Genomic DNA, 15375 nt, shown 5'->3' with positions numbered 1-15375 from the left:
TCAGCTGCCTCCTGCACATCTCCCACTGGGGATGTGCCCGCAACCCATGTACATGCCCTTGCCTGGAATCGAACCTGGGACCCTTCAGTCCGTAGGCCGACGCTCCATCCACCGAACCAAACTGGCCCTGGCCAGGTGGCAATTTTAAATAGGCCATTGGCAACGCAGCCCTAGAGGTTAGAGAGGTCATGGAGAGCTTTTCTTGAGGAGCTCGAGGGCTTGAAGAAGGTACAGTAGCCCAGGTGCTAGACTGGACTATGCAGAACATGGAGTCATATTGGCTGGAGGCCATGATGGGAGAGGGAGGGCTGAGTCATGCTTGAGGCGGAGTGCTACAGCTGCAGAAATGGTGCTGATTGTCAGGTGCAAGGGTCAAGGTGAAGCTCCAAATGCAAAACCTAATCAGGAAATCACAGGAATACATAATTAGGAGATAATGAAGTACGTCAAGAAACAATTAAGGTAAAGCCATCAAGAGTAAGACTGTGAAAAACACCAGTGTGTGAAAACGCCACTTTTGTGTGGCACTGACTGGACAGGGTGCAGGCCAGCGTGAGAGCTCTTGCTACACAGTCACCCAGGGATAAACATTAATTGATCTTCAATGGACTTTTCATAATGCTACCTTGGTGCAAGGATATGCTTGTAATCAATGGCATGCATTTATGGACAGCCTGTGTTAGGGGTGTTAAGCTAAAAAAAAAAAAAAAAAGCAATTTTGAATTCCTATTAGGGACTAAGATACTGACCTTGGCCTGATTAACATGTTCTGTAACAGAATAAACAAACTTGGATCCTACCAATTTATTATCTGCATGCACAACAATACTGATTTATTTTTTTATCACCAGCGCCCTAGATTCATATTGATGTGCGAATCATCCAATTGTGTTGAATTCGTATTGGAAACACAACATGTTTAGAAACTGGTGAAAATATAATTAGATCTGAAAGTATTCTGTCAATCAAAATGGATATTGTGCTGTTTTACCCAGCTGAGTTAAGAGAGGCAAATTGTGGTAAGTAAGGAAGTGTTTATTTTTAGTCGATGAATAGAGCTAATCTGGCCTTTCAGTGTAGGGGTGTTGTGTTGTGATATGAGAGAGAATTAGGCTTCCTGGTCACGTGATGGCTGTTAAGTAATTTCAAACACACCAGACTGAAGATTCTCATTGATCTCCCATTTCCTGAAAGACTGGAGAGCTGAATCTGGGTATCTTTTCTTCTTGAAGAGGCAGTCTCTTAAGCATAGTTTCTTCCTCCTGTTGGGGATATTCATATATAAAATATTAAAATTAAAAGTAGCAACCACTGATTTTGGGATGTGGGGGGCTTGATCCCTTTCCCACATAGTGCATTTCTTAAATGTTTTAAGCATTAATGTGTAAATATTTAATGCTTATTAATTTTTTTCTTTAAGCATCTGTTTTAAAAACATCCCTGAAGAAATATTCTTATGTATCAGAAATCTATCAACTTCTCATGTTTATAATGCAATTTTTTTTCATTTTATATTGAGAAGGAGCCAAGTGCTTTATTAAGAGGTACTGTATTCTCCCAACAGCTACTGTCTTTTTTCATTCCCTGCCTCAGGGCCTGGTGCTCCCATTTAGTCCCTTGCCAAAGCCCAAATCCTGGGCATTCTCCTTGCCTCCTCCTTTCTCCTTCTCACCATGGAAGTCCTTCTAGATTCTGCTCAGTGCTCTCCATCATCTCGATTGCCTCTACTTAATTCAGCCCCTGTCTCTCTGCCCTACATCATTGCAGCAGCTTTCTGTGTTTTCTCTGCCACTGCTTTTCAATCCATGCTCCCTGCTTCAGTCAGCATGATGTATAATCATGCCATCTTCCCGCTTCAAACATCAGTGGTCTTGCCCTTGGGATAAGAAATATCTTAGCATGTTTTATACTGTATTTCAAGGCCCAACTTTCTATTTCTTTAGCTTCAGACTCTCACCTCTCACACCCTCATATTCTAAGCTCAAGGCACACAGGGACTTAATATCTGTTTATAAATGTTTCATGACGGGATGGCCCCTAGCCTTCTCACATTATCTTCATTTGACTTAGAACACCATCTTCCTACCTTTCAGTTCTTAATGTAGATGCCACTGCACAGAGGAAGTCTTCCCTGAGCCCCACGGATGAGGATTGGTATTCGTGCCACACATTCACGTTAAGGCCATGTAATCCTTTTGGGGCACTTGTTAATTCTTTATTGCTGTTTCATATTGACTTATCTGTACCTCCTAGTAGACTACAAGGGAGGAGACCATACCTGTTGTTCTGATTATCTACTGTCACATGTTTTAGGTTGGTTATGGTAGCACCCCACTTCCAGAAATCAAAACCGGGTCCAGTTACTATTAAAAAGACACACCTTGAAACTTAGTGGCATAAGTTTTGTATAGGATCGATCATTCTGTATGCTCATGGATTACATCATCATAAACTTGGGCAGGGCATTGTGCAAAAGTGGGGATGGTCTTTCTTTGCTCCATGGTGTCAGAGGCATGAATTAGAAAGACATAAAGGATAGGGGCTGCTTTAATGGCTGCAGGATGGAATCATCTGAAGGATTCTTAAGTTCTTTACTTTTTACAGAGTCCAATTTATCAGCGTTTCATAGTGTCGCTAGTACGTTTGGTGCCATATCTAAGAAGCCATTGCCTAACCCAAGTTCATGGAAACTTACCCCACCAGGTTAATGTGATAGTCTCCACATACTTGGCCTCCGTCCACATTGTTTGTGCAGGAAAAAAAAATCTTGCAACTCATCACTATTCTTACCTTTATATACTTTTATTGATTTTAGAGAGAGGAAGGGAAAGGGAGAGAGAGAGATAGAAACATGGGTGAGAAACATTAATCGGCTGCCTCCTGCCCACCCCTTCCTGGGATCAAATCTGCAACCCGGGCATGTGCCCTGACCAGGAATCAAACCATGACCTCCTGGCTCATGGAACGATGCTCAACCAACTGAGGCATACTGACCAGGCACTTTTCTTACTTTTAAATGGAAAACACACACCAAAAGCTAGTTATTTCCTGGTTTTGGTATCCACCAATCATTATTTCCTTGAGAAGTGCTTGGAAAGCAGCTCAGCTAATTCAGTCAGAAGCATCTGAGGAATGTGTACGTGTGCAGAGTTCTGTGTGTGAGTGGGATGGTGTTTCCCAGACAGGGATACAGTTATAATGATATTAATAATGCTACAAACCACCTGCTTAAACAACCTCATTAAATCAAGCAGTTGTGTAATTTGTGTTGACCAGCTATTAAATAGACTCTCCGAGAAAGCTTATCTGTTTTCATTTATAGGGAAATAATACCAGAAACAAGATCCTAATATCTAGTGTTAGCTTTGGAATTGACTGTATAAGTTAGGGTTCACCCCCCCCCATACAATTAAATACTATGGCTAGCTTAAACACATAAATAGCTATTCCCACTTGTAGAGTTTATTTGAAGTTTATGGTGTGGTTTCCAGAACTGAAAGGAATATTGCAAATCAGGCTTCAGACTGAGTGAAACCAAGCATATGTATGTAGCTCTTGGGAGTGGGAACACTTTGATAATCGTTCTCTGGCAGTTTCCTAGGCTACGTGAACGCAGGTTGTTTACTCTGCCCTTGCATTGACTTGCTGAATTTCTAAGGGCCAGTATTTCTGCTTTGCCCCTCACACCCCACCTGTAAAAAGATCCATGATGAGACCTTTAGACCCCCATGGAGTCTGTAGAGGGAGAGAGTCTCACCCTGAGTTACTGCTACACCAAGAAATCACACAGGGAGGGAAAGTTGTTTTCTAAGGTAAAACTGGATATTGTTAGCAAAGCAGATGCCTCCCAGGCAGCTCAGAGGTCAGAGCTGTCCACTATGCCAGTTGTTTTCATAACTTTAAAGCCTTGAAACCAGCCTGGCTTTGCATAATTAGTTCTGCTTTTGCTCACAGAGCCTCTTTAAAAGTGAGAATAACCATAATAGAGCTTAAACTAAGTGAATCTATGTGTTAGAACTTGCTTTATAGTGTCATTGAGTAGAGTCAATATGATTTTTATGCTTAGCACAATACCTAGCAAATAAAGATTTGATTTTAAAACAAGCGTTGTCTTTGAAATAAAAATTATTTTAGGTTTGCTTCCAGTTTCAGTAATGGATTTGAGGATAGAACTACAAGAAAGTCTTATAAAAGTGAACCGCAATCTAAAATCCAGTATTAGTAGAACAATTAGAAAACTTAGTTACAGTCTCAACAGATAGAGGTTTTCCTCTGTAAAAAGGAAGAAACTCTTACCTTTTGCATGGATGTACCTAGAGATTACACTGCAAGGTAAAATAAGCCAATTAGAGAAAGACAAATATGTACCATGTCATCTCACTTATATGTGGAATCTAATGAACACAGTAAACTGATGAACAAACTAGAACCAGAGACACGGATACATGGTATAGACCAGCGGTGGCGAACCTCTGACACGTGTGTCAGAGGTGACACGCGAACTCATTTTTTTGGTTGATTTTTCTTTGTTAAATGGCATTTAAATATATAAAATAAATATCAAAAGTATAAATCTTTGTTTTACTATGGTGACAAATATAAAAAAATTTCTATATGTGACACGGCACCAGAGTTAAGTTAGGGATTTTCCAAAATTCTGACACGCTGAGCTCAAAAGGTTCGCCATCACTGGTATAGACTGATTTGTCAGAGGGGCGGTGGGTGGAGTGAATGGCATAAAAGAAGGTGAAGAGAATAGCTGGAGAACATATATGCATAGCCCATGGACACAGACAACAATGTGCTGAGGGCCAGAGGGAGAGGGGCAGGGTCTGGGTAGAGGGGGGCAAAATGGGGGAAATCTGTAATGTCAACAATAAAAATAAAATATAATTTTAAAAAGAAGAAGAATCCGTAGTTCACATAGCACAATAATCACTATACAGGTCTCAGATTTGGCTCAGAATGTACCCAGGGCCTCCTCAGAGGGTGACCGTGTCTCCTTTGGGCTCATTTGGGAGAACACACTGCAGGCTCTGACTCCCAAAAGAGAAATCTGGAAATGTTTTTGGTAGAGAGCATCTTTGAAATACATGTATATCTCCCAGTGGGCAGCTTAAAGATGGGAAATGCTCTCATGGATCTAAATGGTCTTTTTGCTCAAAAGTCACCTGCAAATAAAATTAATTCTGCATATAACAAAAGGAAACCATGGATTGTTTAAGGATGCCAAGATATTTCAACGGGGAAAGAAGACTCCAACAAATGGTGCTGGGACAACGAGGCATCTACATGCAAAAGAATGAATTTGGACTCCATATGTAAAAATTAACTCAAAATGGATCATCGACCTAAATGTAAGAGCCCCAACTGTAAAAGTCTTCAAAGAAAATCTAATAGCAACATTTCATGATCTTAGGTTAGCCAGTGATTCTTAGATATGACACCAAAAGTACAAGCAACAAAAGGAAAAGTAGATAAATTGTACTTTATCAAAATTTAAAATTATTGTGTTTCAAAGAACATCATTGGAAAGGGAACCAATGATCCATAGAATAGAAGAAAATACTTGCAATTCATATATCTGATAAGAGTCTAGTATCCATATTATATAAAAAACTCTTATAATTCAACAATAAGATAACCCAATTAAAAATAGGTAAAATATTTGAATATATTTTTCTCCAAAGAAGACATACAAATGTTTAATAAGCACCTGAAAACATTATTAGTCTTCAGGAAAACACAAATTAAAACAGCAATGAGATGCCACTTTGCACCCACTAAGATGGCTAAAATAAGTAAGATAGACAATAATAAGTATGTGAGTACATGGAGGTATTAGAACCCTAAATCGTTGCTGGTGGGATTGTAAAATGGTGCAGTCACTTTGAAAAACAGCTTAGCTGTTCCTCAGAAATGTTAAATATCAAGTTATCATGTGACCTCACAATTCAACTCCTAGGTATATACCCAAGAGAAATGAAAACTTATGTCACACAAAAACCTGTACGCAAATGTTTGTAGCAGCATTATTCATAGTATCCAAGAAGTGGAACAACCCCTATATTTAGCAGTTGATGAATGGGTAAGCAAAATGCGATTTATCCATACAGTGGAAGCTTATTTGATAATAGAAAGGAGGGAAGTAGTGATACATACTGCAATGCAGATGAACCTTGAAGACATTATGCTAAGTGAGAGAAGGCAGTGACAAAAACCATATATTGTATAATTACTTATATGAAATGTTCTGATTAGGCAAATCCCCAGAAACAGAAAGTAGATTAGTGGTTTCCAGAGATTGGAGAGATGAGGTAATGGGGAATGACTGATAAAGGGTACAAGGTTTTAGGTTTTTTTTGTTTTGTTTTGAGGTGACAGACTGTTTTAAAATTATGTACTGCCAATGGTTTTGTGGGGGAGGACTACATTTTCCTCTGTCCTTATAGATTCTTCCAGCTGGTCTAATAATTAGATAGACATGAGACAGATTAAGAGAAAATAACTAAATTTAATTACATATGTACCTATGGGAACCCCGCAAACATGAGAAGTTCAGAGACAGAAAGTTAGAATGAGGTATATGACATTCTGAGCTAAGGATGAGGTAAGGCACCTTGAGACTTAAGAGGAGAGGAAGGTCATTCGCAGGATGATAAGAAGAGCAGATGTTCAGTAATTAAGAGTTTGCCCTGCCCTATACATAGGTCATAAAAAGTTATTTCTGGTAATAACTCTTATGGGCAAGACCTCAAATCTAAATTCTTTAAGGGAGAGGTAAAAAATTCTCTTGAGCCTGTAGGGTCTTGATTGTCTTCAGCTCAAAATAATTCACATGCTGACATAGCACATCTTGGAGAGGTCTGTCTTGAGCTCCTCCAGTTGCACAACTCCATGAATATTAAGTCCACTGACTTGTACGCTTTAAAAGGATACACTTTATGCTGCATGAATTATATATCAAAAAAGTTGTATTTGAACAAAACAAAGAAGATGAGGGCTATTGGGATCTGGGCTTGTCTACCTACGTGATTCTGAGAGAGGGGCATTCGGGGCCTTGATTTTCATGAATGGTGTGATTTTCTGGCACATAGAGTGATTCAGGCCTTGTGCTGCCTTTGGGTGCAGTGGCTAGAATTCCTGGGGCCTTCCTTCTCATTCCAGAACCATGACCCAAAGAAAGAGGTGCGGATTATAATTTAGTAACCATCTGTACATGGTTGAAACCAACAAACACTTATTGAGCACCTAGTGGATGACAGCCCATGTGCTAAACAAAACATGCAGTGATAGCTGTGATGCATTTTTATTGTTGAAGAAACTTACTTGCTTGGAGCCTCAGGTTCCATCTCTGCTGACAAAATCACTAGACGTCAGAGGAGAGGAAGGACTTTATCTTAAATTGAAATCTGATGGTATTTCAACCGATACACTAAAAAGCATAAAACAAGCCATTAATTTCCATATTAAGAATAATTTCATTCACTTAATTTGATGATTTAATGCTATAATTCTTAAAGCTCCGATAGCTAGTGGCTTATTTGCTACTTAGAGTAATCCTATATAATAAAAGCCTAATATGCAAATTATCCCCTCGAGTGGTTGTTCGACTGGGAGTTCCACCGGGAAACCAGGAGTTTGACCGCTCGCTATAACGTGTGCTGACCACCAGGGGGCGCTGTGGAACATGGCGGGCGTGGGTGATGTGGCGCCCAAGCGGGAGGCTGTGACCTCTTGCTGACTACCTGCGGGTGGGGGTGACTAGGACTGGAGGTGTGGTGAGAATGCTGAAGCCCACCAAGCTTGCTCTCACTTTGCCTGCTACCCTTCCCCGGGATGCCAGGGCTCGCACCCCGGGGAAGCCCCCGCACTCAGGTACGGAGCGCTTGCAAGGAACCTACCCTGCACCTGCGTGGCCTCTTCCAGGTGAGCCAGGCCGCAGCCACCTGGACTGCAGGGGCCAGTCGGGCTCTCCGTGGGTTTGTGCAGGAGCCAGTCTGCGAGGCCAGCTGGGAGATAGCGCACAGCCTGTCCGGCTTCTGTGCAGCGCCACTGGGTGGCCCAGAGGCCTACACTGTGCCCTAGCCCGCAGCATCTGGCCACACTCACCGAATCTCCACATGGGGACTTGGGCACTGTGACTCAGGTGGAGGGGGATGTGCAGGGGCTTAGGGGCCCAGGTGCTGCCCATGGCCCAGAGGTCAGCTGGGACCTGCCCTTCCATGCCAGATGCTCACTCTTCGATCGCTAGCCAGGCCCAGGAACTTCACCTGTACACAAATTTCGTGCACTGGGCCTCTAATGTAACAATAATAAGAACTTTTTTTTTGCCTACTACATTTTGTATATTTGTTAATAATAGAAACAATCTATTTATAAATATTTAAATGTTGAAAATTATAAACTTTTTAATATGAATATTTAAAATAGCTGAAAGATCATCTATATTGGAATAAAATGGTAACCTTCTCTTACATTTCACTTGGGAGTAATTAACATCATCATTCTTTGTAATTTAATTCAGCCAAGAGCAAAAAATTGGTTGCTTCCTGTTCTCATATTTCCCTTTTTTGGTGGAAAAATACATGCACTATTACTAACATAAAAATATATAAAGAATGAGACATCAGTAGATTATTTTGACCCCCATATTCATTAAATTGTCAAGCAAAGGAGTTACGGCAAGCAGTGTAAATGAGTTCAGTGACAGAGTAGGAACAATGAGTTAAGATAATGTAAAAAACAGTTTTTGGGGACACTGATATGTTTTTATGTCCTTAGTTGCTTTAAGTTACTATTTCTGCTAGTAGTATTTGATAGTTTTGAATGTTATGAATCTGAGCTATTTAATAGCATTTTGGTAAAGGTAAAAAAAAATATACTTTTTAATGTATATTCATGAAGTCCACTGTATGTGTGTATAGATATGGTTATTAAATATAATGGCTTATATTATGTGTAAGTCGTTTTACCTGAAATGTGTATATGAAACCTCAGGGTAATGCTCTTAATACAATCACATGTCTGATTCTGTTGGCAAAAAGGAAAATTTGACTAGTTTTTGTGAATCTATTCATCAAGATAACTAGATTGTTTTTCTTTTATCTTAATAATTTAGTTGAACAAAAATAGTCATGCCCAAAGATACAAAATTTACTTCTTTTCTATAGCTACACTTTCTATAGCTATACTAAGAATCTGGCCTATGCTAATGTAAGAAAATTGTTTTCTTTTTATTTTTTATAATGAGGCATAAAATCCCTTAAAGGCTATATGGCAAGAATATAGAGGGAGGGCCTCAGAATTATTTCACCAAAATATGTGATATTTTGTTATGTATTTTGAGTGTTCACAACTCCATAATTTATAGCAAATTTTATTAAATGCACACATAACAGATTCTCACTTAGAGATAATTTGGCATTTATCACATTTATTACATAGGCAAAAACATTCTTAAGGCGGATAAGCGTGTCAAAAGCTAAAGAAGTTGTCAACTTGCTCCAATCCTATCCAACAGTGATAAGGAGATCCGAACATTCTTTTTTTTTTTTTTTTAATATATTTTATTAATTTTTTACAGAGAGGAAGGGAGAGAGACAGAGAGTCAGAAACATCGATGAGAGAGAAACACCGATCAGCTGCCTCCAGCACATCCCCCACTAGGGATGTGCCTGCAACCCAGGCACATGCCCCAGACCGGAATCGAACCCGGGACCCCTCAGTCCGCAGGCCGACGCTCTATCCACTGAGCCAAACCGGTTTCAGCTTAAATTTTGTTTTTAAACTCATGATAGTAACACTTGTTAGTAATATTATATATGAAAGGTGATTTTAACCAATAATAGGGGCTCCAAACTTGATATTCTATTCACAGAGTGTTTAAAGCAGATGTATGTAAACATTTTGAGGAAGTTGCACATGCCACTCTAAGTATTTTTAATTCACATGTTATATAATTTCTAGGCTCTTGATTATAGCAGTAAAGTATCACAAAATGTTTTCACAGTGAATATCTAGACTCAAAAGTATATTTAATATTTCTCAACATCAGTGTAGATACACATGAGTGCAGGGAAGGAGAAGCAGTGGCAGAGAGAGGGTGATGGTAAAGGAGAAGAAAGGGAGGAAGAGGAAGAGAAGGAGGAGAGATTGATTTTGCTTATAAATCTGCATTTTAGAATTTAATACATGTCTATTTAAGATGAGGCTGTAAGGTTTAATATAGATTAAAAAACATTATGATACTCGATATAATGTTTACTAGAAGCCAAAAGGTCTTTTTAGTCCAGTCAGCTATAAAGAGGAGGCTGGTAAAATCTTATCTTTATATTTGTTTAACTACAAATTAAAAGATTATTGGTAGGTAAAAGAAGGCACACTATGACCTATTTCACTGCATGATATATAAAAAAAATCCTGTTATGCCAATATTCAATACATGTATGTGCCACAAAATGCATGATATTTTCAACTAAAACATAGATACTTATTCAAATTTCTGGTGACTCAACAATACATTACTAAATTGGCATCCGTACACTCAAGATTTATTGGATATTTAAAATAACTGAAACAGGATCTCAAAGAGATATTTGCACACTCATGTTTATTGCAGTGTTATTTATGATAGCCAAGAGGTGGAAGTCACCTAAATGTCCACCAATAGATGAATGGCTAAAGAAAATGTGATATTCAATTGTCCCTCAGTATCTATGGGGGATATCTTCCAGAACACCCTATGTATACCAAAATCTTCTGATACTCAAGTCCCTTATATAAGACTAGAGACCCAGTGCACAAATTTGTGCACAGGTGGGGTCCGGCTGGCCTGGCTCCAATCAGGGCAGATCGGGGCTGGCCTGTTGGGAGGAGGAGATGGCAGGAGGTTGGCTGGCCAGCCCGCCCAGAATGGGGCCCGATCAGGCCTCCAGTCAGAGCTGGCCGGCTGGAGGAAGTGGCTGCAGGTGATTGGCCGGCAGGCCCCACCCCCAAATGTGGTAGGTGGGGGTGCCTATCAGGGGCCAGCGGCCTGGCAGAGGGGCCATGGGTGGTTGGCTGGCTGGCTCTGCCCCTGATCAGGGTGGGGGAAGATCTGGGGTGGGGTCAGGTATAGGGAGGGGCTTTAGGAGATTGGCTGGCCAGCCCCGTCCCCTATTGTGGTGGGGTGATGTGATGAGGAGGTGGGCCAGCCAGGGAGAGGGGCTGTGGGCCTATTGTGATGGGGATGCAGCTGGCTGGGGGTGGGGAAAGGAAGGGGTGTTTGGCCAGCAGGCCCCGCTCTTAATCAGGATGGGAGAGTCTGATCAGGGCCAAGCTGGCAGAGGGGAGGGGCCATGAGGTTCGCCATTGGCCCTATCCCCAGATCGGCCGGTTTGCCGGCCACAGTGGGCATCATAGCAACCTGTTGTTAGGTCGTTCTGGCAGCTGCCTTTTTATATATAGAGATGGTGCAGTATTTGCATATAGCCAATATGGCAGTGTGTGCATATATACACTAACAGACACATGAGACCTTGGATCACAGACCAGACATTTACTCTCAGAGCATCTTAGAGCACTAAGGCCCCAAGGGGCAGTGCGACTTGGATATATCTGTGCATACAGGAATGACCTCAAAGAATGGGAACCCCCAAATTATGAAATGCCAAGCTTATATAGGGCAGCGTGTATATCTATCCTTCTACCCCTAAGGAGAGAGAAATCTGCCTAGGGAGGGGAAGGAAAAGTCTCTAGATATTTATTACCCTTAAAATGTAAGCAAATATCACTGAGGGAGATAAGACCTTAAGTCTCTCTGAAAAAATTCACTATCTTTAACTTTGAAGAGGTAGTTATCATTCAGTCATCCTTTAACCTGGCCAGTTTCCATTAATTTTCACTCATCAAGTCCTGACTGTGCAGAAATGTGAGAACATTCATGGAACATAGTTTCCCAAGAGGGGTATTTACAACTTATTGAAAGTGAACAGAACTTCTACACCTTTTATAAGATGCTGTAATTGTTCTGTCAGAGCTTAGAATGTTACTACACATCATCCTGCTCGCTTCTTGTGCAGTAGCAAAATGATTACATTGGCCTTTGGGATGATTGTTCCTCATTAATATAAAGCAGTCACTTCCTGTGACTCTCTTAAACTTCCCTTAAGCTTCACATCTCATTGGCCAGATTTGGATCATAGCTCCATCTCTAAAATAATTGCCAACAGGAAATAGAATAGCCATGATTGATGTAGAATAACTAGAGGCCCGGTGCACAAAATCTGTGCACTCGGTGGGGGCGAGGGGTACCTCAGCCCAGCCTGCACCCTTTCACAGTCTGGGAGCCCTTGGGATGTCTGACTCATGAGCCCAGCTTCTGGCTGAGTGCATTGACCACCAGGGGGCAGCTCCTGCATTAAGCATCTGCCCCCTGGTAGTCAGTGCACATCATAGTGACTGTCTTTCCACTGTTTGGTTGATTTGCATATTACCCTTTTATTATATAGAATTCTTTCTTATCCTTATGATCTGCCTTGCCTACTACTCAATGGGCAAAAGTGGGATAAATGTGGTGGAATTGGAAAGTTACAATGCCTTTTTAAGAAAAGGAACGATGATTTTGAATTTATTTTTTTTCCATTGAAATTACATAAATAGCAGTTATGTCTCTTCTATAAAACCTTTCTGTTATCATTTTTCTTTACTCCCCCAAGTGTTATGCTTAGTAACCTTATTCTATGATAATAGTGTTTTCAGTATGTAAGAAACACTAAAGAGCAAGTTTATATATCATCACTACATGAAGGTTCTATGGAAACTTTAATTAATATGTCACATTCATGTCACATCAGCTTGCTGTTTTCCGAGAGCCTCATTGCTGACTATACATTGTTGTGTCAGAAACCATGTCTGAGCTAAGGATATTGTTTTGAACCCGAGCGCACTCTGCCTGTGGAGGGTGCTTTCCAGCTATGGATTCAGACAAGTGCAGGAGATTACAGTCTTGTCTTAGTTCAAGGTTCTGTAATAAATGCCACATTCTGGGTGGCTTAAACAACAAGTGTTTCTGTTTTGGAGGCTGGAAGTATCTGGTCAGGTTACCTGAATGTTCTTGGAGAATGCTCTCTTCCTTGGTTATGTCCTCCATGACCTTTTCTTGGTGCATGGAGAGAGAGGGAAGGAGGGGAGCGAAATATTTCAATCTTTGTATAAGAGCACTAATCCCATCATAGGTGATCCACCCTCCTGACTTAGTCTAAAACTAATTACCCTTCAAAGGCCCTGCCTGCATATACCATCTGTTTTTAGAGTGATTCTTTCTGTGTGGATAGTGGATTATAGAAGGGTAAGGTGAACAAACGATTTGAAAAGTTCTTAGTGATCCCTCTAAGGAATGGAGGAGGCTCAAGGTCAGGTGGAAGCATGGGGCCTGTGTTTACCATCACATTAAGGGTTAGGGCTTTGATCTGTGTACAAACTTGGGGGATGGGTTCACAAACATTCAGTCCATATTCCCTGTAGTGTGGTAAGTACTGTCATACTGCAATAATCCAGGTGCTATGTGAGCTGAGTTAGGGGGGAACACCTGACCAAGAATAATAGGATGGCGTCAGGAATCTGGAGGAAGTAGTAATTAAGCTGAGGTTTGAACCGTGAGTAGAAATTAGGTAAAGATGGGTAGAAAGGAGTTTCCAGAGAAACAAAGGCATGGAGAACACTGTGATGGGGGAAACCTGGCATTCGCCATTTGAGGGTGTTTGGAGCAGAGATGTTCAGGTAGGGAGGGTCTGGGCAGTCAGTGATGTGGTGGAGAGCTGCAGTGAGCCCCATTCCTCGGTGTCTCTGGGAGTTATACCACAGGCCTGGGACTTGCTCTTGGGGTTGAGAGGGAGCCAGTGAATGACATCTGAAGAAGGAATTGCCACCATGGAATCTGTTTTCAAGGAGTGACCCTTCTGTGTGAATAGTGGATTATAGAAGGGGAACGTAAACAATTTGAAAAGTTCTCAGTGATCCCACTGAGGAATGGAGGAGGCTCAAGGTCAGGTGGAAGCCGCAGAGCTATAGGGTCAGGTTGAAGAGGAATTTTAGAGGTTGGCTCTGTGGGGCCTAGTGTTTAAGTAAAGAGTGGTTTAGGAATGGGGACTGTTAGGATTAATGCGTAGGTATCTGACTTGGATTACTACCCGGTTGGTGGTGCCAGCCACTGTGATGGCCATAAGTTGAGTGTTGCTCACGCACCATTTCAACACAGTAAGATCTCTAGGACATGACAATAAACATGCTTGAGCCTGGCAAAGTGATATATTTTACATCATCAATTCTTTTGTTCTTAAGTTTTATATCAGTACTGCTAATATATTTCAACATAAAAAGTGTTTATATATCTTTTCAACACCTCCTGAAGACCTCCTGATTTTTGTGATTTAAAAATGATTAACTGCCACTTTGGCACTTAAATGTATATGACCACACAGCCATATGAGTTTTCAATTATGTCAGTGTTTTATTTATATTTTCATATGTCTTTGTTTTGGGCTTATCTCACTACCTTTAAATACTTGGGAGGGCCTTACCTGCTATTTCTTCTGTATCTTACTAACATACCTGGCTTTGATTGATTAAAATGTTTATCACAGAATGTAAATGTGGCTTCTGGCAAAGATAAACAGTATGTACAGTTAAAACAACAAACATGTGCTCTAGGCCTGAAAGGTTAGATGTACTGGAAACTATTGCTATTCTCATCACTAATATTTAAAGAAAGTGCCAGGCAGTTATTACATTTGTAATTTTTATTTGTCAACTATATGCAAAGTACTAATAACTAGCTGGAGTATTTGTTGATAAGAGTTTTTACACAGTAATTATTTTCTCATTACTGCAACAGATAGAGCTTTCTGAAATAAAATATAATCAAGTCTACCAATAAATCCAAGCCAATCAGAGTTATCTCATTCATGTGTTTCATATTGCTGATGGTGATCTCCGATATTCCTTACCAGTTGCAAAACTATTTTCTGTGGCATCAGGAAAACTAAATGAAGCTAAAGAAATATATGATAATTTTTTCAGTTTTCTTAGTTGAGCATAAATGTTGACAGAGCTGACAGTCTCACATACATAAGCTCTTTCAAGCAAACATGTTTGATTTCGTATTCAAACACTCAATCTTTTTATGTTCTCTTAAGTTTTGCAACTATTTTTTCCATAAAGGATCTCTTTTTTTGTTCATGTTATTTATTATAAGCCACCTGGGATTTCACTATCTTTTATGGTCTTTAAAGTTTTGACAAAATAAATAAGGAAAAGAAAAAAAAAAAAACTTGCTTTCATATAAATCCTATACATATTTTCATTTTTAGACAAACTTGCATTATATATACAGTT

At 40.3% G+C, this 15375-nt stretch overlaps 1 long non-coding RNA gene across 1 annotated transcript in view; it reads right to left on the bottom strand.

The window, feature by feature from the left end:
- Positions 1–322: 322 nt before the first annotated feature.
- Positions 323–15375, bottom strand: part of LOC102769298 — a 30294-nt gene continuing 15241 nt past the window's right edge. Inside the window, exons 4-5 of the long non-coding RNA XR_435465.2 lie at positions 1156–1262; positions 323–398 (exon numbers count right to left, since the gene is read on the bottom strand). This is a non-coding gene — a long non-coding RNA (uncharacterized LOC102769298). The remainder of the gene's footprint in view (positions 399–1155; positions 1263–15375) is intronic.

The sequence above is a fragment of the Myotis davidii genome, unplaced genomic scaffold (genome assembly GCF_000327345.1).
Source record: "Myotis davidii unplaced genomic scaffold, ASM32734v1 scaffold415, whole genome shotgun sequence".
Lineage (NCBI taxonomy): Eukaryota > Metazoa > Chordata > Mammalia > Chiroptera > Vespertilionidae > Myotis > Myotis davidii.
The sequence above is the reverse complement of the archived record's forward strand: the minus strand, read 5'-3'. Positions and strand labels throughout refer to the sequence as shown.